The sequence below is a fragment of the Acanthochromis polyacanthus genome, chromosome 8 (genome assembly GCF_021347895.1).
Source record: "Acanthochromis polyacanthus isolate Apoly-LR-REF ecotype Palm Island chromosome 8, KAUST_Apoly_ChrSc, whole genome shotgun sequence".
Taxonomy (NCBI): Eukaryota; Metazoa; Chordata; class Actinopteri; family Pomacentridae; genus Acanthochromis; species Acanthochromis polyacanthus.
In genome coordinates this window covers 11,485,691-11,506,534 of record NC_067120.1, presented here as the reverse complement: position 1 = coordinate 11,506,534, position 20,844 = coordinate 11,485,691, and the positions used below count along the sequence as shown (strand labels likewise).

At 42.7% G+C, this 20,844-nt stretch overlaps 1 protein-coding gene across 1 annotated transcript in view; it reads right to left on the bottom strand.

Annotated features, from left to right (window-relative positions):
* roraa (RAR-related orphan receptor A, paralog a) overlaps positions 1–20,844 on the bottom strand; it is a 181,515-nt gene that overhangs the window by 59,887 nt on the left and 100,784 nt on the right. The gene's annotated exons all lie outside the window — the stretch shown is intronic.

The following is a 20,844-nucleotide window of genomic DNA, read 5'->3' as shown; positions in this document are numbered from 1 at the left end:
CGTGAGCACATGACTAAACCTGCGGCCCCGAGGGAGATGGAGGCGCTCTGACCTTAATGTTAGTTAGCTAAACCTTTATTTCAATGGCAGTCTCAGGAAAAGGAGGACAGTGTACACAACGCATTTGAAAGCATACAAATTGAAATCAGAATATTAACAATTTAAACATTTAAAAATCTACGCTTTAAGGAGGATTTTAAAAATAATTTTGTACATCATTTGTATTACTTATGGTAGCTAAAGACACGCAACATCCAAAATTAAAAACTCCAGTCTTGAATGACCTGACCAGAGGTCAAAGACTGATTTTCCAAAATTGTTTTATACTGTAGATAATGTATGACACAATCCATTCCACTTTAAAAATAAAATAAAACAAAAGAGACAGAGAGAAACCTGATTGATTTTATTGTAAAACCCCCTCTGGTTTACGAAGGTCTGACAGAAGACGTATTTGCGGTCACAGTAGTGGTGTCGTATCTGATGGTTATCTGATAATCTACAGAACACATACAACCACTGATGCTTGTACAATAGTGATTATAAAACCAGTAGCCAGTCTGACCAGTGTGAGTAAGACCTGGCTAGACTGGAAGTGGGTGCGTGCTGATATTGCTCATGCTGCCCAGCCTCACCCCTTTAGGTATCGGCTCATCAAATGAGACACTGGTTTTTGCTGTGGCTCTGGCTGCCTCTCCTGCCTATAACATTGGTCTAATGCCCCGGGAGCCTGATGCGGACAAGTGCACAGCCAGCCGAGATCCCCAGCGGCCCGTTGGATGCTCATGCTTTGCAGGACGAGAGCACACTAATAGATCCCACTTGTCATGCGGAAGCAATGGCTAATTTTTCTACAGCTTGCATTTGAAACTCGGGGGACGGCAAGTTGACATGATTCAATAACTCTCTGTGAAAAAGGCGTCTGGCCGGAGATAACAATGTTTCAGACACGTTTGAGGGGAAACGAGTCAAAGAGCAACGAGGGGGAAAACAAATAAGCCCTTCAGTCTCCTATAGACATACAGAGAGAAACACATAACTGATATCAACTCCACAGAGCAGAAAGAGGGAAAAGAGTCACCTAGGGGCCAGCAGTCTGTGATGGAGCTCTAGCATTGTTCCAGTGCTCAGGGCCAAACGCTTCTGTTCTGTCCAACTGTGACAGTACGCAAGGAGAAAATAAGCGGTAATCCAGTCTTAATTCTACACTTCAATCAAGTGACATGAAGCCAGCACGAGCTGATGGTCCATTAAAGACCAGCGGTGTCAAGGTGCTGCAACGCAAGGCGGCTGTAAAAGGCAGCATTAAGCAGTTAACTGGTTCTCTGTTTTGATGGGTAAGACAACTTCTTAGACGATGTAAGGAACATAGCTGTTGCGCTGAGTGGAAACTGCATTAAAAGGAAACAGAAAACAGGCAGCTTTTTTCCAGGATGTTGTCAGACCTCACACTGCAGACCAATAACACAGACATCCTCCAACCACAGCTTTCAACAAGGGTCTAGTCAGTTTTACAAGAGAAATCATTTAATCTGGCTGTGCTTTATTTAATGTGAAAAGTATATATCATAAAGAGGGTTCCAAAAGTTAGAACTGAGTCAAAATTGCTGAATGTTCCTTGTGTCTATCATCTTCTGAAGTTGTAGTTTAAGTGCTGTTGTGTGACTGGAGATTTTAAAGTTATAAAACAACTTTTCACTTCAAGAAATGTCTATGACACAGAAAGTGAAAGACACACAAGCTTCTGTAAGGATGTGTATACAGTTTATGTGGTGCTATTGCAAGTTAGCCACATAGACCACGATAATAACAAGAAAGGCACTCAGAGAGCACAGCACTCCTCCAAGGCTGCTCAGTCGCTGTATGATTTCAGCAGACAGTTGACGTAGCGTTCATTTGTTGCCATAGTTAGTGACGCCGTGATGCTATTTTGCAATGATACAGAAATCTTTAACAAATCTGTGGATCCAGACTATAAGGTGCATCACTGCCAAAATCTAATCAGGCAGTCCTTGTGTCATTTCGGACCTTCCCTGAAAACGTAATCCAAATCTGTTAGTCCGTCTTTGAGTAATGTTGCTAACAGAGAGACCGACAGATTGAAGGACAAACGTATGCCGATCGTCCAATAATCGGCCACATTCCTTGGCGGAGTAGTAATAATAATGTTCGCAAGCTGCTCTGCCGTCACTGACTCCTTTAAAGTCAAGAAGCAATAATTCATTTGATGTTCTGACCTGACTGGTTACATTTCTTTATCTCAAGTTTTTAACTGTACAGACACCTGCAGAAATGACTCATCATTGTTCTTTAATCATTAATAATTCTAATAAGTACACTGAACCTCATACACTAGTAGAGTAATTCTGATACTAAGTAAATGTCTATTGCTCCACTGTAGCAATCATTTAAAATCACAGTGAGTCATAATGTCAAGTCTATGTAAAGAGGTATATTTATTGTAAAAGTACCTTGGGGAATTTTCAGCATGAACAAACAGTTTATTTTGGACTTTGGAAACTTCTCAGTGCAACACATTGTGTGATCAAGACCTAAAATAGCAAGTGAAATGAATTTACCTCTGTGAAAATTGTACAGCAGTTACCTTCTTCCTCTCTTTTTTAGCCACATTGCTACTTTTTAGGGTGTTTTGATGGCTCCAGCTGACAATGTGCAACACTAACCTCTGCAGTCGGCACAAATGTGTACGACATAACCCCATGAATTTGCTATGGCCTCATGTAAGCATTTAACAAATCATTAGGACCGTCACAATAATAGAATTTTAGTTGTCAACTGATTGCAAAACAAATCATTGCGATTAAAAGTTTAATTGTATTTTTCCTGTTCATTTTATGGCTCTATTAGTTTTAGATTACTGGTCTTAACACCTTTGGCTGCAAATCCGATAAATCAGCTCCTCCAAGTTATTAGGCTCTCCTTTTTCATTTGGCTTAAAACCAAAATGTGCCCACAGCAGTGCTGTGGTGTTTGGCTTTGCAGCTAAATCAATGACGTTGATGTCAATAGATGCTCATCAAAATGCAGTTAATTAAATATTAGTTAAGCACCTTCGGATAAACACCTGGTGCCATGGAATCACTGAAGAAGAAGAGGGCGCAAATGGTGCAAACAATGTGGAAAGAATGATTGAAATATAATATTGGAAATATATTTCTTTCAGTTTTATTAACCTGGTTTTATACTGGTGTATGAAACATTTCTAACAATTAAGCAAAATGATCAAGCAACTGTAATCAGGCAACAGTGTAATAATTATGACAGGCCTACAAATCGTTTCTCTGCAATCACAGTAATTTGGTACGAAGTCAACAAACCCAAATGCACAGGAAACAGTAAAACCAAACAAAAACATATATGCAACATAAATACTGCACTCCAGGAAACATAGAATCAGTCAACACAGCAGAGCTTACATTGAACTGCATTAAATCTGTGTGTAATAAGGACCCCTACGACTACTGTCCATCTCCCATCGACCAAATCCCCAGCACCTCATGATAAGAAACTATCCTCTTTTCAAATCTGTTCTAAGGTACAGAGAAGAAAGCATTACTGTATTTTAGCAAAGGTTTATCCGTTCTGTTGCTATGCAGGTTAGAAGAAGCAGGAGGGGTGGTAAGTGGGCCCACTTCCTCCTCTATGTGTCATTCAGAGCCCTGTGATTGGAGGTGGCAAGGAGAAGGGGCCACAAAGCCAATGAATGAGTCAGGCGGTGAGAAAGAAGGAGTTAGCTCTGGGCACTGACATTGGCAATGCCTGCCAGCTCCTGTCTTCTCCACTGGATGGCAGGTTCAGAGGTCAGTCTGGAGGTGAAGCTCTCCTTGGCTGACAAACAGGCTGCTATAAGCATGCTTACAGCATGAGAATCACCTTTTATAAGCATCTATGTGCCACGAGGGCATTAATAGAAATTAAAGTTAAAAGACGAGCCTGTTGTCTGTATGGAGTTGCAGCTGAATTCTAATTTCTACATTAACATTTGTCACAATGGAAGGAGGGGCAGTTGTCACTGCGTGGCCTTTGATCAGCCATATTTTCACATGCATCGGTAAACAATTCAGCACATGTTCTCATGAGACGTTGCCTATGCTATAGAGGAAGAGAGTTACTGTGCAGGCAACTGGAGGTTAATCTCCACCACATCTATCTGCAGGGGGGGGCACACATCCTGTAAACATGCCACTTAGACAGGAGGAGAGTGAGTCTGGGGTTTGGCAGCCACAGTGCTGCAGCCGGCTGTGGAGCACGGTGCCATCGCCGGCGACTCAAAGTGACAGCACTGTAATGAAGTCTGAGGCACACGGCAGGCTGTACGTCATAATTTCAGGTTCCTTAAAGCCTGACAGGGAATGATTATCATGGATGGTTATTGTCACCCTGCCTCCCTGGTAGACGAGGCGTGCTCTGGGTTGTTGCACCGTGACATTCAAAGTTACAGTCTCCTTCATATAATGGAGCTGTCCTCTCAGCGAGCTAATGGGAGCGATCCATTTAACCTGTGCCAGAAACACACAGACGAGGAAGTTCCTAATGCGAGGCCTCTCCCGTGGGGACGTCACACTCCCCCCCTGGCTGCTCCCTTCCTGCTGCTTGATTCATTGACTGGCGCTCCTCACTTATCCTCATTCACTGTTCAGTCTGGGGAGACAGGGAGGCTCGCTTCCTGCTGCCTGCTCCACATGCCACTGCTGCACGCCCACCGCACACAAGGACACAGTCGGCGCAACAGACCCAATTGCGGGAAGAGCCAGTGAGGGTCCAATGAGGGACTGGCTAGACACCTACTGGAATTACGGGTCAATACCACAGGCCTTGGGAATGCTAACAGTACCCAGCCTCTGCGGTTAATTAGTTAATAAGGCCTCTCAGATAGAAAACATCAGACAATAATGGAAGGTTTGCTTATTGTCTTAATGACGGCAGCTGTATGGGACTGTTAATTTTAGGCCACTCCTGAGGTTGCTGGTTAATAATGGTGGCTTAGCCGTGGTCATCTTAGGAATGATAGATGTGACCACATTCAGCAGTCCATCTTTTGACGTCTGCCGCCTGCCCGACTAACAAATTGCTGTTACATTCCTAAGAGAAAATAATTAGAAAAAATTAATGTGTTTCTCTTCTTAGCCATCACAAAGCTCCAAAAAGCAGCACCAATTGCTTTTCATTGATTTATGATGCTGTGCATTTAAGAAGTTTAATATAGTACAACTTCTGGTTTGATAGAGCCTCAAATAAGTCGTATTTGACTTGATTAGACAGTAATTCAGTAATTTATACATTTATTAGTAGAAGAAAGAAAAACTCTCCATCAAATACAATGCAGTAAGACAATATAAAGCACATTAAAGTACAAAGCTAAGATACAAGGTTGCTTTTGCATTAATGCTCATCTCATCAAAAGTCACAAAATATGATGGATGAGCTGATTCAAGGACCTCTCTGCTGTTCTTTGGCAGTCTTTGTGAAGGCCAAGTTTCATACACAAAGTCATTTAAACAATCCTCCCTTTTGCTGTGACACACTTAGACTTATTAGCTATTATACAGCTACAAACTATACATGCAAAAATTTAATGATTAAAAAAGCACAATGATTCTAATCAGCTGCCCCCTAATATACTAAAACACTTAATCCATGGAGAGGCCAACTCTCTAGGGAGGCTCAAAGAAAAATGACTTCTCTGTCTCCAGGCGCTGTTATTTCTGGTCATTTCTAATTGGTTTTAACTAAAAGCAACCACTCTGAGACTCCACAGGTTACTCCAATGCATCGCTATGGAATTGTCTGCAAATAGAAGATATACATCCAAATTAGTTTTAGAGGACACCACAATTGTCTTTCAGAAGACGAAAGAAGAAAGGTCAGGAAAATATAAAAGGATACATGCCTTACTGAGAGAGGCAAGAAGGTGGAAGATCCCAGCGGAAGAGCGACATTATCAGGGTGACCCTGAGATCATAAAAACCCTGGCTGACTTGAGGCACCTCGATCCTTACAAATGTCTCCCAGGTTCATGTACAACATCTCCTCGAGTTCAGTTCTGCATTGCTGGGCCTGTAAGTCTCCAGGTGAGTCCTCAGTGCTGTTTGGTGGCTCGTGAATTATACATTGCAGCAGAGGAATTGACGTGGCCCAGGAGGGCCGAGAAACAGCAGGCATGGCTGGGAGGCAGACTGAAGACTCTGACGGAATTTTAATTGTACCACAGGGAGCACTGCGATAAGTGCTATTGTTATTGGTAAGACACTGCTGCACAGGGTTCACTTAGCTGAGAGATTATAAAAATGACAGGATCTTATGACTCTGTTGTACAATGTCCAGGGTTCTAACATTGCACCAACCTAACAGCTAATGTCTGCTTCAACAAGAATGTTTCATATCACTGTTACAATAATATTTATGACTGTGCTTTCTCTGTGCATGCATGGTGAAGCAAAAGAGATGCAGGAAACATCTACAAACTGCACAAGGAATCGCTCAATCAGAAACCATTGAGGCATTCCATTCAGTGGTATTGTGGTGTGATTCAGTGCAGTACTGCAGGTGAAGCACCAAAACGGTTGAGTTTCTGCTGCTCTGATGTTGTTCACTCTGATCCTGGCTCTCGCCTTACTTTACAGTAATTCTTGTCTGAGTGCGAGCTGGTCCCAGGGGGCCTGATGGATGCAGGAATGCCCTGGGCACTGGTCAAAGACAGGCCAGGAGCACAGGCAGGCCTCTGTGTACTCTCTGCACTGGCGGTTCCCAGCCCAGCGGTAATCTCCCAGTGATCCAGCCTCAACCACACATGAAACCCAATAGCCTTTCAGCCCGCACAATAAATAAAGACAAACCACATTCAGCAGACCACCCTGGCTTACTTTACTATTACTGAGCTACACTGAACAGCAAGGAGAGACCACCACTGGCTGTGTTTACACACTTATATATAAAGGCTTTAACTACATAGATTTAAAATAGACATTTTGTCAGAAAGACAGTTATTTCAAATGGCGTAATTACATAAGAAAACATCACCTAGACTTTTCTGTATTTTTTTTATTTACACAGTGTATACAGAGAGCTACATCATAATATTACGGTGTTGAGTTTCTCTGACTGCGTACTAGACAACAGTAATGTTCCCCAGAGAGGACACTTGTGAATTTCTATTCACACTACAACAATATATTGCCTTAGTCCTACACAGGTTGAAATCTAAAGGGGGAGTACAATTACCTACAGCTCCTGGGGCAAACACTCCAGTTATGCACTTTTTACAATAATGGGTTGTAAGAGTAATACAGTTGGCCAATAGAGATGTCCCCCCTTGGGTTAACCTATTCAACAGAGTTTAAATATTCATGAAACACGGCATACTGCTGTTAAATAAAGATAATCTCAGATCTAGTTTGTTTGAAATTGCGTCTTTCCACTTGTTTTGTTTTTCTCTGTCTTCGGTTTCTATGCACGGTTGCAGAGGATGATTCACAGGCCACCTACTTCAGGAAACCACAGTGGTAGACTGTCTTCACCAAATGTATATGTCACTTTAACACATGAAGCATTGTTCGAGATTTGTTTATTCAACTCCCTTGTTCAAGTTGGTATGTATTTCATATCATCTGAAGAACAGCACTTGCAAGAGAGGGGATTAGAATAGGTGAGTTGATATGTGCTCTGACAGTTAGTGACAATGTGTTACCAGAGCTGCCCAGGACTGTCAATAGACGCTACACACAAGATTGCTTGTATAACCACCTTAGGGGAGAAACGACTAGAGCTTTGATGACAAACTAATGTCAGCTAATATCAGCTCTGTAAAGGCTGACTCAGAAATATACAGGAAACCTTTCATTACCATCACTCATTCAGTCTCAATTCTCATCCAGTACAGTACACTTGTCTAATGAACAAGGGTCTGTGGGGAAGGATCACACTATGTGAGTGTGTTGGAAGTCAAGGTCCCACAACAGTGGACTCGTGGCACTGCTGATAAGGACTTGGCTGTAATTGCTCAAAAGGGAGGGAACTGCAGCCCCATTAGGTCTGGTCTTAGCACTTGCCAATAAGCCAAACTGCCCCTCTGAAGCCTCTCATGTAATGAAAACTTCCTCTGAGATGAATTACATGTCTGTCAATCCACTAATTAATATCATGGACTTGTCTTTTTTGCCTCTCTGCAGTAACGAACTGAGTCAGAGAGACGGGGTTTGAGGTATTTGAGGCACTGGAAGACATAAAGGAAGGAAAGGCAGAGGCAAACTAGCGAGCACGCCGCTACTGTGATTCACTGCAGTCATGGTCGGCACTTAGTGCAGCATCTATTTTTCATGTATTTCATAATTAAAACCTGCGAGTTCTGTAAGCCCTCCATGCTCCATGTAGATCAAAGGTAGTCCTATTAGCAGGGAGTTCATCAGTGGAACCACTCCTCCATTTCCAGGCAGAAGTGCCATGCTTAAAGCACAAATACCCTGTAATTACACACATGTGTGATAACGGGACAGCCATGGAGCTGGACTATGATTAATAGAACACAGATCACAGTTTCCTCCTCCTTTTTCAAAGCTAACACAACAGAGGACTTTACACACGAGGATAACCCGTGCGTAGCAGATAAAGAGGTTGATGAAAGACTGAATACATATTTCACACATCGCCTCTTCTGGTGCAGGTGGAGTGTGCTTCAGTTTGTTGCTTTCTCCCTCCCTGCTGCATTCTCTATGTAAATGTAATCGGAGGATAACACGGGATAAAGCTCTGCAGATCAGAGACATGATGCCTCCCTTCTGCGGGGATAGAGGGATACAAATCTACCTCACATGGTGTAATGAACAGAGTGAGCTGCGTTGCGTTATTTATTTGTCCCATTGACTCCTGGGTTACTTGACGCCACGGGGCGCACCTGTCTGGATGCTCAGGCTGTGAGAGATACTTTCCATCAAGACTGTAACTAGACAGCCGATGAACGCCTGAATTCTGTCTGTTCTTTATTTCAAAACAATTTAAAATAATTATTTAAAACAAAACAATACCTGTGCGTGGGTCCTCTGTTTAGTGCTTGTGGTAATTTCAACCAAAGAGCAATTTTTATTCCCCTTGCTTAAAAAAACATGAAACTCTCCAACAGTTTCACATGAGAAAAGTAAATATTAAAAGAAAATCTGAGGAATCAAGCATCAGAAATGAACTGTTATATCATACTGTAAAACTACTCCATTCAAAATAAACGTTCTGCATTTGCAGTTTTGCTAAAGTAAATGGTGGGTGTATCACAAAATTTTAATATTTGAGTAAAGTACCTCTGAATCATACCTGCATGCAGAACTTGGGCAAAAACATCTAGTTACCTACCACTCGTGATGTCTTGACCGCATCGCCCCCAGAAACAGAACTGAGGCTTATACACTGATTTAAAATGTGTACACAATTTATATTCAGAAATCTGCCTACAGTATTTACTCGCTGCTGCAAAGCCTCCTGCTGTCAATGGGTTTATTCTTATACCGTTGCATAACAATGTCAGCAGAAGAACTTGTGGTGAAGTCATATGAAAAGAGACTATAATTAGTCGTACTAGCATTTGCACACTCGTAGGCATAGCAGTTGAGTTGTTCATTCTTTCTTTCTTAATGAAATCATAACAACTCGACACTCTAGAGCCAAATTAACACAGTGGGGAGCGAACTAGCTGAACTTCCTGTAGGCTCATGGGGTCAGTAACAGTTCACACTACAAACTCCCTACATAAACAATTAGACAAGGTAACACACTGTTAGTTTACTAAGTAAGAAGATCCAATCCAGCACCGATGTAGATAATAACACTTTGCACAATACTAATCGGTGGAATAAATAGAATTTTTTTTATGTACATTGCAACTGTCAATAATGGAACATGGCTGACCAGATGCATGGTCCGGTCAATACATACAACAAACAGCCCCGATATCTCCAACATGTGCACAGACAGCAAAGGAATCATAAAGTCAAGAGAGGTCTGAGGTGGAGGCTGGGGCCACATCTATAGTGCAACCGCAGCCATACATTCTCAGCAATATGAAAGCTTGCAACCGTGCCCAGCAGTAATAATTAATAGCATACTCTATAAGCATTCCATTAGGTGCAAGCAGCTGTCATAAACATCTTAATTAATTTACAAAGCAAGCAACTAGGGAATTATGGCGACGTAAAAATCTGCTTCCCTCTGCCGCTCCATAGCACTGGAACAGATCGGGCTTTTAAATTTTTAAACATGCCTTTCATGTTCTCTAGAGCACTAAAAAGCCTTTGAACAGTCAGCTTGTTAGGAGATGCACCTAGCAGCCCAATACCTACGGGTCGCCTTGCTATTCTTTTCATACAGTGACAAGAGGTTTTGGGCTTCTCTTTTGCTGCTCCGGCTTGACTCAAGGAATCTCTCTCCCCCTCGTATTTTCTTTGTCACAGTGACATAACTACACAGTGTTTTTCTGTCAAGCGCCCCATCTGTCTATCTTTCTAAGTTTGCCTATTTTTCTAAATTTTTCTACGGACAAAGAGGACTAGAGAATCCACTGATGAGATGAAGAGCTTTTAAACGTTTTCCTCAAGTAACAGCTATGGATTTTATCTGAAATATGCCAAGTTAATGGCAGAGAAAATCTCACGCAGGAAAAAAAAAAAGACATCCTCCAGGGGATACTGGATGGTGCAGCTGAGGGACAGTGGAAAAACAACAAGGACGCCCCTCTTGCACTGCACTGTAATCTGGACACTATTGTGTCAAAGCAAAGGTCAGAGTGCTGTGGTAAAAACTCTCGTCTTTACCTGCTCTCGCTCAGAGAGGGCAAGATTAGACTGGCCACTCCATTATAGGAAAAAGGCTTAAGAGCATTTCCACTTTCAGAGCTAGGATATCAGCAGCTTCTGACACTAAGCAGGGCTGACCCATCATTTTGGAGGGGGTTGAGTGGAGGGTATCAGCTGTCTTCACAGCAATACAGTTGAGTCTGGGCTCAAATCATTTTTCCTGACCAGTCCAGTCTTTTCAAAAATAAATACACAGCACTGTGTGGCAACAGCAAGCGTGACTTTCTGTGGTAAGAAATAGGGCCAATACTCCCCATTGTCATTAATATACAGTATATTAACCATCTACTATACCACTATGAATCAATTTAACTATGCATAACATCTACAGTATGCCATTTACCAAGCAGACATGGAATTTTAATGTGCCCATTACTCCCTGATGATAGCCAGGCATCACATATCCCTTTTTTCTCACCCCCATTCTAACCTGTCTCTTTCTCTCCATCTCTCTCCATTTCAGCCCATGCCATATTTGCTTAACCCAGCCAGTGTGACAGCACTCAATGCTAAAGCACTCCCAAGGCAGATGATCAAAGTCAGCAGTCAATTCACATTACAATGCATTGATTTGATGTTTCCTAACCTCCCAGGCCTTTCTCTAATGCTGCCAAGGACCTTCAGGATATTTCAGTGTACCTCCTTTCCCAGCTTTTCTCGGTCTCCCTCTTTCTCTCTCTCTTTCTGTGTGTTTGTGCAACTGAAAATATGGTTGACAGAGATGTTTCGCTGGCCATGTTTGCATACGATTTGAGAATACTTTTTCTTGTTCGAAAACTGGTGGTTTGAAAATAGCAAACCCTCAGACTGGGTAATTCACACAAGACCAGCCACTTCAAAACCAGCCTCCTTTTACAATGTAATTATTGCCCTTCATTCACCCCCTGTTTCAAATATTGTTTTAGAGTAAATCACTCCCTTGTTCTCATATACCACACTTCGTTTGCTCCTCATCACTTATTCATTTGCAATTCTTTACTGAGTTGGCTTCTATGCTTTAGTGACTGCCATTTCCCTTTGAGGGGATGTTCAGAGCACTTCCATGTTTTATTCAATTATGAAAATCTAATATGGTGGAAAGGTGTGCACAGCGCTCACTCATAGCCATGCATTATTTCACACATATTTATTCTGCCTCTCTGTTTTGGGGCGGCAGAGACTAAACAGATGCATGCTCCTCGGTCTCCATCATTGACCCTATCTGCCATAGACAGAAAGAGAGCTCATATTCCTGTATAATAACTGAATCTACTGCATCTGTCTTCTATGTGGAGGAGAGAAGAGTTATTGTCTTTTTCGTTTTTTTTTTGCACTTGAGGTTGTCAAAATACGTGAGCGTCATTGCCACGGCACAGTGACACACTGACCTACAAGCACAAAGGAGAACTTTGTCTGCCTTGATAAACACACACACAAACACCCAGAAAGAGCAAGAGATGGGAGTAGAGAGGGAGTGTGAAAGAGAGAAGGGATGAGAGAGAAATAAGAGCTATTGATTTATGTACAAGAGGCATTCCTTAAACAGCATTAGTCATCATGGTTGTGTGCAGCAAGCTGGCTCTTTAATTATTCGTCAGAAGCCAGACAAACTCAGTGCCGCGTGAAGAGCGCCTATTGATTTCTGCCTGGCAGATGGGACACACTTACTTATAGCAATTCACAGACCGTGCGGATGATCAGAAAGACAGAGATGGTACTTAGCTCCCATTCAATCTACAGAGCAACAACAGAGCAACAGCTATAACTACCCATTAGGCAGCGGGGCGGACTCAAGAGTGCATCAGGCTGCGGAGGCAAGAGAATCCGGCAACTGTATCCGACAGGTGAGTGTCACCTGTTGTGCCGTATCACAGTAAGAGAGCAAGAGGGCAAGAGTCTCATGTTATCCTGCTAAATTTACAGACCAGGTTAAAAATAGAAGATCCTGACAGGTGTGTGTTTCAATTTATGCACAGTTTGCAACTAAGGATTGGTTATTTAACTGACTGATAAAAAGGCAAATAATTAAACAAATGCCCATCACCTTTTAGTCTCTTATACGGTCCCATCCAAAAGATACTCAGTTAACAATAACGTGAAAAAACAATAGCAAATCCTCACATTTAAGAAGCTGCTGCTATAGCTTGATAAGTGATACATTGATTACCTAAAGTGCAGTTGATTAATTGTCTGTCATTTATTAATTGTTCAGTGAACAGCTACAGTAATTGTTTAATCATTGTTCCAGAGCCCGAGTTTCTGTTTGGCTACGATTCTGCATGTACACGTGTGTGTGTGCGTGTGTGTGTGGATAAAAGAGAGATAACAAAAGAGAAAGAAAGATGGAGTATGTGTTGTCTGCAGTAAGTTCTTTGCCCACAAGATGTGCTTTCAAGAACAAGAAGGATATTTAGAGGACATAATCAGAAGGAAACATAAGAACTGATATCTAACACCATGAGCTACACTGCCTGATTCACTAATTCTGCTGTATTATATTAAAATATTCAAATCAAATATCAAATAAGCCAGAACAAATACAAAATACACATAGCAAAGCTTCAGAATAAAAAGTCCATCTGTCTTTCTAGTGTGCCTTTTTTTTTGGAGCCGACTGTTCATCTTCTGTGAGGTCTGTGTTTTAAAGTGCTACTCTATTGTTATTTTATGAGAAGGGCTGAGCACAGAGCCAGAGCCTCTTCTGAGCTGTGGAGGAAGAATTCCCCTGCATGGCTACACAATACACAGACAGCACATTTAGAGATGTCAGCCTCCTAACTAGAGAACAGTCAGCGAGGTGAACCTTCTAACCCCAAGTATTCACCATGTCTAGCCAAGCTGCTCTGGAAACCCCAGTTAAAAATGCATTGGGTGTAGCTGATGCAGCGGGCAAACCATGCTACCGGGCATGCCGGGGAAAGGGCTAGTAGGGCTCACATGTGCTGTTCACAACCCTGGTTAGCGAAATGCCACTATACTGAATGCCTCATCACCGCTGCTTCGCCTGCACTTACATAATTTACACAAGCACAGGGAGGGGAGGACAGAAGGGAGGGGAGGGGTGGTGGTGGTTGTGGTGGTGGCTGAGCTACAGGGAGCTCACGTCCAATTGCGTTTGGCCATGTGGAGAGACAAATACGGCGGTATGAGGGGAGCTCATGCCACAGCGGGATTTGATGACTACATGCTGAGACATCCCTCCGACATGCTGATAGACAGTATAAGACCCCACCCCTCCTTTGCATTTACAAAGCCAAGTGGAATATACAGTAGACGCAACAGGAACAAGGCAGAGAGTCTGAGCACATTAGAGGTGCACTGATCCAAGACCATGGCATGGTTATTTATTAATCAGCTGAGCTTAGCTAACTGCCTGCTTAGATGAACAGCACGAGCTTGTGGCACACTGCAGTAAGACAGCAAAACCGTTGGCGTAATGCAACTTAAAACGCACGATGCATTGCCATGAGATTAAGTTATTTGCTAATGCAATTTTGCATTTTCTTGTAGTTTGATTCTCATGTTGAATGCATCACTTTTCCATTAACGCCAGCAGAGAGTGTGAAAATCATACAATATTACACAGTGAACAAACACATCTAAAGCTCAGCACTGTAAATCCATTTGTGCTTATTTGGCTGCAAAACAAAATATTACTATGTGATCCAAAGTAAATACTGTCAGAGTGTACAGCAAACAAAGAATGTTTGCCCATTTGCACATTATTCATCTCCTAGGGTGAAGTCAGTGATGAGTAACAGCATGGCGATGTTGTCAGTAAATACACTCTAACATACACAAAATCACCCCTTTCATGTTGTACTTTTGGAGTTCACTGGCACCACAACACTGTGCGCTGACAATGTTTTTTGCCAATTTCAACACCTCACAGTTGGGGTGTCAGCACATTGAAATGGTGTTGAGAAACATAGCCTTTTAACTGAGAAGAAACATCTCTTGGAGAAAAAAGAGAAAAGAAAAACAGAATGGGATGCAATTCTCCAGAGTGTATCCCCCTCATGTCTCTTCCACTGTTTTTTTGGCAGGCCGGGTAATACACAGGAAAGCACTGGCACACAACACTCTCTACCTGAACACAAAGGGAAACATCTCAGCCTGGAGTTTGGGCTTCAGAGACTAATAGGAGGCTTGCACATCACCACAGGGAAAATGAGTGTAAGGATCTCCATTGGCATATGCTGTTGATGCAAGCTTTACGGACTGAAGTGGTTTTGCTAAGTTCTTCATTACTTCAGGAGCCTTTTACACAGGTGCCATGAAGGTGCCACGAGGCTTCTGAAAACATAAAACATTTGGGGAACACGCACTGAACTGGGGAGGCAGACTGTGGTCATTACAAGACACTTCCTTTCATCATTTCCCAGACTACCTTACACATTCTCTCTTTTTCGCAGACTTCTGCAGCACTGTGCTGCGAGAGCCAAAGCCTCTTGGACAGTTCATTTAGGATAATGCAGTGATGAGAAACGGGGAGTGGGGGTGGGGGAGTGTGTGCGTGTCTGTGTGTGTCTGTGTGTGTGTGTGCCAAATCACGCCTGATAAATGTATCTTTTCAAAACCTCTCCTCTGCATTTCAAGCAAGATGCAAAACACGTCGGCGGAGACAAGAATGATTATTTTCATAACCTGCTGAAACATAAAAAGGCTATCTAAAGTGTAGACATATAATTATTTTATGAATTCAAATGAACAACACAAAAAGGATATTTCAAAGAAATTTTCACATAAAAAAGATGGAACAGAAATTATCTTGGGGCTTTTTCCCCCCTTTCTTCAGACTTCAGAAAAGAGAAATTTATTTCTGCCTTCATCTCTAAATTGGATGCAATTTATTGCCTCTCCAAAGCTCATTTTTCACTGGCTTGCAGGATCCATGGGCCATGGCAGGCAATGCGTATCTGCCCGCCTCCCCTGGCCTCGGGTGCTAATATGTGGAAACTGGCCTGGGGATATGGAGCCCAACCAATGGAAGAGGAGGCAGAGGGACAGAAGAGAGAATCAATCCCTAATCGCTGAGGAGTAGGCAGTAGGAGGGGTGAAGAGGAAGTGGGAAAAAAATAAAATCAGAGAGAAAAGACAGAAAGCAGTGTGTTTACCAGCAGACATTTGGGTGCTGTCAGCTGACTGCAAGAGCTCTGGGATATCAGAGAAAGGAAACTGAGTTATATAACCAGGCTGTTAAAGCAGAGAGAGAGAGAGAGAAAGACAGGGACCTGAAAAAAAAAATATTGCCATTTAAAGTGACAGGGACAACATGATCAAAGCAAAAACAAACACGGTACACGGTTCTGCCTGCACAGACACCAGACAGAGGCAGGTGAGTGTCCGACGAGCAGAGATCTCTGGCGTGTAGTTAAAAATGTAAGCGCCACACAGATGTGAACACAGGTCAGAGGTTATTACATCCATCATGCATACATTATCTTGGCACAGGGTCTCATGTAAGCAATGGCTGCGTGCCCCAAGAGCCACTTTGCTGCCTGGTTACCTCTGCACCGTAATGCTTTTTGGGCTTCATCCAGCTCTACTGAAAGGAATCTGAGAAAGTCCAAGTCGCACCACAAGCCAATACCCACTAAGGCCACTAATAGCCTCTAAAAGTCCACTCAGTCCCACAGGGCCCACCAATCAACCACCATTAGCTTTGCACTTGAGCTGGACTCTTGTGCTCATTCACGTGGCTTACTATAACATAATAAATAAATTAATAGCTGCATTTGCATAGGATGCAAAATACATGCTTAATTTGAGGAATGCATTCGGGCCGACGCCACACATGCCGCGCAGCCACACACCGACATTAAGTACAGTTAGCTCAAGGTGCATTCTGTCCTGTGACCTTGCTGTTACACTTCTGCAGAGCAATGAATAACTATCACATTTCTTTGGCTGACAGCTGACACCAAGAGGCCCAGGTGATATACGAGACATGACAAGTGATTCTAATTAAATGTAGAGCTTGTGGATGTAAAGTGGCAGGAAGGGAACAAATCCTGTCCAGGCAGCAAGCGGCAAAGCGGCATGCCTTGCTCCAAACGAGATGAGCCGGGCTGTCAGGGCTGCCTCAGCTGTCCTGTAAACCTGGGCCCAGCTCCCCAGGGGGACTGACAGGTTTCAGCTGGAGGGGAGAAGGCACACCGCAAGCCTCCTGCCCTTCCACAACAACAAACAGGCAGTCCTGGTGCAAAGCAAACGCCACGTGGACCATGTGCATTTGTCACATAGCCATGTACTAACAAGGCACAAAGCATGGTTGTCTCAGATGAAGTCTACATGAATGCATCAGCTCCGGTGTGATTCGGTAACTAAATAGAAAAACAGGCCACAATCACAAAGAATCAATAGATACAGGAAGCAAGACACCTCTGTTGATGCTGCATCCCACTTGTATTTTCACCGTGACTGTATTCATCCAGCTCAGGTTGAGAACAAAGGAGTAGACATGGTGAGAGTTTTTTTTTTTCTTTTTCTTCCACAGACAGCAGAGGACCCAATGGTACTCAAAGCAAACATGAGTGTCAGGAAGTGACACAGGACTGCACTTTACAGAGGACACTCACAGGGTCTTCAGCTTCCCAATCAGACCCCCAGAGACGAGCCTCGCCAAATCAGTTAACCTTTGACCCGTCTGGAACAACTAGGGTCCCGAGAGTTACGGTCAGCCCAGCTAAAAGACAAATGTACATCGCGCTCTTTGCGACAGACAGAAGCAGTCATGTTGGTTGGCATCTGTCCCCTGCAGAAAATGAAGGAGCAACAATCTATCATAAGCCCATCAAATGCTGTCTGGGAAATAATTCTTTCATAATACGAAGTCATGGCTAACTGCTTTCTGTTGTCTCCACTAAAGTAGGGCCTGACTTGAAAAATATGGCTTCTGACCTATTGATTTTTCCACTGCACCTCTTGGGAAATTGCTGTACGAGGCCTGGTCATTACATGTCGGAATCCAGTGAGTTTGGAATTCATGATGTATCATTGGAGTGAACTAAAATAATAAGAAATAAAAAGACAAGCTTGAATGAAACAAGTAGCTTTGAAGTTTTCTGAGAGGTTATTTAGCTCTATTAGCATCATTCCTGTGAAATCATGATTTACTCTCAGGACAGTGGGGTTATAGATTTTATAATAGACATTTCATTCTATTAGAAATTTGACTCATCTGCTACATAATCCTATGCAAACAGTTTGGTTATTTGTAAAGACAAAACAAACACGATAAAATGTGGTACTTAGTGAGCTTTTAGAGGTGATGACAGGCTGATATTTATTACAGGACAGAGCCAAGCAAGTTGCTTCCCTTTTTTCCAGCGATTGTGCCAAACCTAGCTGCTACTGGCTGTGGCTTCATGTTTCAAATACACTTAGGAGAGCAATCTTCCCATTTCTACAAATGTCGAAATACTCCCTCAATAACACATATATAACAAAAACTAGGTTGTTAAATTAAGTGTCCGTGTATCCCCCAGACCAGTGTTCTCAAGAATGTTTTTACTTACAGCGTCATCCACGAGACACTTAGACAGACATAAAGGAGTTTGCCAAATCTAAATACTACAATTCAGATGCTTCTTCATGTTGCTGCCACTTTTGTTTGGGAAGCATAGATAAGGATGACACTTAACACATTATCGGCTGCCTTCAAAACCTCATCTGTCATGTAAGAAACACGCAGACTTATGAAGAAGCAGGTAGTGCACAGAAGCACTTTTTCATGTTTGAAAAAGTGACAGTTGGTGACATCGTATTTAATTTCGTGGCACACTTCTTGATTTTGGCATAGCTAGCTTTAATGTTTACAACACCTGAGTATGCCAATTCTTGACCTGCATCTGCCTCTTCCAAACAGATCCATGCACAGATCGCTGGACGGGACTTTGGGCCCAGACACATTCAGCTGCATTGAGCAGTAGCAGCTTTGAATGCACCCTAAATGAACTGCAGCTCTCTTCGAAGCATTGCTCAGGATTAAGTAACTGTATGCTAATAAGGTGGCAAAGTATTTGCCCGAGGACAAATCTTGATTAAATGTAAACACATACAATTTGTTTCTAAAAAATTACATCCCATTTTGTTACTGTGCAGTCAAGTTGGTTGCCCCTTTCAATTAAGACATCCATCTTTTTCACTGCTGGGCCCCAGTCCACTTGCTTTCTTTGGCCCTCAGCAAACAGACTCCTCAGTTTGCCCCGCCCCCTGTCCAGCCCACAATCCCTCTATTTTGGGTGTCTTACAAAGCTGCTGATGTGATTAGGGAGGATGATGATTACAGTTACATAACAGAATCAAATTAATTTGTGGCCTGAACACGGCAGCGACAGTAGGAAATCACTCAAGTTCTCAAATCTCCCTTTCTCTTGGTTGCTCCTGCGCTCCCTATCTCCATTCAACACCCACCGCCCTCCCTCTTTCCTGCACCCGGTGCCCCCTCCCCGAACATGCAGACACACCCCTCTCTCCTCCCTGCCCCTCCCTCTAGTCAATTAAAGTCACATCGAGGGATTAAAAGGAAGTAGGTCAGTGGAGCATTGCTGGGGGAAAAAAAAAATGCAACAAACCACGTCAGAAGTCACTACGTCGACCTTGTGAAACACAGACCAAACTGGTGGCGGCTTGTGATCTCATCCTGCCTCGGCCAATGCTGTGGCTCCCTGCAGAAACCAGGTTCAAATCACAGACCAAGCTTTGCCCTCACCTTGATTTCTCTGCGGCTCACAGGAAACCCACCTGGAGGGCAGCCTAGGGAGATGGGCTTTGGTGGCGGACACTTGATACCCTCTACAGAATGCTTTGTCTCCAGTCCCCAGAACAGATCCTCTTCAAATGCAGGATTATAGCTGTGCTACGGGCAATGAGAGCCCCATAGCTCCACTGCAAGAAGACAATGCCAACAGCCGCTATGCTGGGCTGAAACAGTACACATGCTCTGCCTTTCACACAGAGACATATAAACGCAGGTCTATAGAACACACATTATGATTCACTTTGACTCATTCATACTGTACAAATATCCACTTATAGATAAATCCTGCTGTTTGGTTCCAAATATATTTCTGTAAAAATGAAGGGCTACAATAAATTAGAATCTCACTGTTCACAGCAAATAAAGATTGAGGACCATAACACTGTATTTTCAGTCCGGGCTCCTGGCAGCTGTTGGTTGTCATTTATTTCCATACAGTGCAAAAATCAATAATCAGACTCCCGCTTGAGTTGATGTAATCCATCACGGTAAATATTAAAAATGAATTTATGATTGTCATTGTTACTCAACAGCAGCTGGAAAATAGAGTTCATGCAGGCTAATGTGGAAAAATATTCACCATTCGCACAGGTTGAATTTTTTAATCCATAAAAAAAGAAGACCAGTGTCTGACTGGAAATAATTCATAAAATAAAACACAACAGCATCTTTGGAAATGATTCACGTTTGATATAAAATATATATTTGAGATTAGTAGTCATTAAACTAAAACATACAACCTCATGATAAAATGTGGTACTTAGTGAGCTTTTAGTGGTGATGACAGGCTGATTTTTATTATAGGACATCTGATGGCTTTGATCTTTATGGTGTCCCTTTTCTTATCATGCCTACAAATGTCTCTTTCCTTCTTCCTTTCACTCTTTTAAAATAATCCTGGCTGGTGGTTACAGGTAGATTAAACAGGCATTAGCACTGATTGATTTTATTTCACTCTCTATTTTCAGTAAACGATCGTTCACCAGGTGTCTGAAACATGTTGAGAAGAGGGGTTGGTACGCTGACCAGATAAAATTAAGCCTGCAAAACTGTTTCCAGAAACTCAGCAGGGGTCGAGCACGGAAAAGGCCTCACGTGGTCTGAGCCATGACATAAAGGTGCTGCTGTCAACATATTGCGCTGTTTACGTCCAACTTAATCAGCCTCATCCTCCACACACACTAGAGAGGAGTGAATAACAATGGCAAACACAACAACAAGCTTGTCATCGCCGCACATTAACAA